The following is a 2,504-nucleotide window of genomic DNA, read 5'->3' on the forward strand; positions in this document are numbered from 1 at the left end:
AGAACCCCCATATGAGCAGGCCAATGGTCATCACTAGTTTGCAGTGCTGATAGGTAACGAGAAGCCCTTTTTATGACTGAGTAGCCTTCTCCCATGTAATTTCCTCATCATCTTCTATCTTCACTTTTCTTATTATTTGTTTGAATTCTTTTTCCCTCATAATCTGCACAAAAATGGAATATAAAGTTATATTATCCATTTCATTGATGCTTTCCTTTTCGAAATAATATTCATATTTTACTGTCAAGCTTTAATAATGATACCTTGTGTAATCGTGTTTCTTATTATATATGATACTTTTTAGGCACCTAAAACAGGTCGGATGCTAGGTGGAAAATTATCTAAGTCTCTTGGTGGGCTTCATCCACAATCACCTGTTGCTCAATGGGACAACATCATCAAATTTTTGGATTCACTCATGAGCAGAATGCGTGTAAATCATGTATGTTATTTAGTAAATAAATAGTTTCACTAGTTCTTCAAAATACTGGTTTCATTTTAGAAATGTCTAGAACATGTTTTAATAAATAGTTTTACTTACTTTCTAATTGTAAATGTTACTATTGGAAATGAATATTGTTGAACTTAAATATTCTAATTGAATTTTACTTTATGAGTTTTGAATGTTAGTGTTGTAACTTATAAGTTTTGGCATTTAAAAGGGTTTTTCTATTCTATAATGTTGTTTCTTATTGATATTTTTTAATATAAAGCAGTAATTTTAAAAAAATATTTTTTATTTTACTAGTTCAATCACAGTTAGCTCATTTATTATTGAACCGGTGCACTTACCTATTTAATGACCAATTTGGTTTCCAAAATATTTACAATCTTGTTCCTATTGTTGTTACTGCCTCAGTTCTGGAGGTTTTCTTGTTCTCTTTTTGTATATTACTTTTCCATGTTTATAAAGGCTTTACTTGTCCAAAAATTTAATCATGTTTCAGTAAAAATTGCATGAAATAGGGATGTAAAGTGAGCTTGCTATTACTGCATGATTTTATTTTTTAAGGTTTAATCATATTTATACTTTATGTCTTTGTTTCGTGTTTTATTCTTTGTGCTAATCCACTTGGATATTTGTGGGTTCTTATGCATGTGTGAGCAGGCAATGATATATGGTAGGGGTCCAATGCCATCGGGAATGTAAATGGTTCCAATGGTGTTACCACACGGTCGAATTGACTATGTCGGCTATGTTCTGTAAGTTTCTGCGAATTCATTTTACATAAATCATACTATAAATTAATATAGTATTATTTAGTATTGTCAATACAATTTAAAATTGCATTGGCAATTATGCATAATAGTAATTTAACACAGTAATGAAAAAAAGTTGTAACCCAATACGTTTTTTAAAGTATTGGCATTGTATAAAAAATATATTAAAATGTATCATCATCATTACTATAAAATGTTCTGTACATAATTTTACTGTCAATTTTATTTCTATTTCGTGTCTAATTTTTAATCATTGTTGTCCAAGTTTTTTAATTTGAATCATAAGTTTATATTCAATGCTATGGAGTAATGTTTATTTAGTTTTATTACACTGAATTGTAAAAATTGAAAAAAATAAGTGATGTTGATAATGGTGATATNGTGCAGACAATAACTTGGTGTACAAGCGCCACCCAACCGACCTCGCAGAAGTGATCGGAGTAATGGTCCAAGTAGGCAGCCAGGGCGAGGAGGTGGTAGTGGCAATGATGAAGACAACCATACGAGAAGGCATTGTCTTTGAGTTGTTAATGCCTTTGAGTTGATTTCTTATTTAGAAGTAGAATTTAAATGTTTTTCCTCTGTACTCATGTATAAGAACTTGAACTTGTAGTGTTAGTAGTGTTGTATTGTTGTGGCAGCAAGTATCTTATGTAAAAGACTACGATTATATTATGCAATATTATTTGATATTTTCTTTTCAATTGTCTTTCTTCAAAACAAATATTAGCTCCAGTACAAATATTAGTGGATTGTTTGACTTGATGTCATGAAAAATATTAGCTACAGTAAAATTATTATCAAAGGCTTTTGTCCTTCGGTAATTACCGGAGGCTTTTGCCCTTCGGTAAGCCGTCGGTAATGGTTAGCGACAAACAATTTACCGACGGCTTCTGACTGTTTCCGAGGGATTTTGGCCTTTGGTAACGCCCTTCATTTCCGTAGTAACCCTGCAAAGAAAAAGCCACACGCAGTTTTGATCCCATTTCCAGTTTGATGAGTCAATATTCTATTGATTTCACTTAGTTTATTGTGCTAAAATTAATCAGGGAATTGTGTTTAATTGTCTGGTATTTTCCCTTTTTTCTAATTATGCTTAATTTGACCGGAAATTCTAATTTTAATTAATTTGAATTTTCTGAGCTAATTATTTGCATTATTATTTTCAGGGAAAATTTTGGAAACACTATTTGGGACATTTGGAGTGCCACCAAATAAATTCAAGACTCTCTAATTAGACATTTTAAATTTTAGTTATATTGTAATTTAATTGTTTAAACTTT

At 30.7% G+C, this 2,504-nt stretch overlaps 1 long non-coding RNA gene across 1 annotated transcript; it reads left to right on the forward strand.

Annotated features, from left to right (window-relative positions):
- Positions 1-808: 808 nt before the first annotated feature.
- LOC111241056 lies at positions 809-1,884 on the forward strand. Its single transcript, XR_002666776.1, has 3 exons — positions 809-867; positions 1,109-1,203; positions 1,609-1,884. It is a non-coding gene; the product is annotated as an uncharacterized LOC111241056 (long non-coding RNA).
- Positions 1,885-2,504: the final 620 nt, after the last annotated feature.

This window comes from Vigna radiata, unplaced genomic scaffold (genome assembly GCF_000741045.1).
Source record: "Vigna radiata var. radiata cultivar VC1973A unplaced genomic scaffold, Vradiata_ver6 scaffold_222, whole genome shotgun sequence".
In the NCBI taxonomy this organism is placed as follows: domain Eukaryota; kingdom Viridiplantae; phylum Streptophyta; class Magnoliopsida; order Fabales; family Fabaceae; genus Vigna; species Vigna radiata.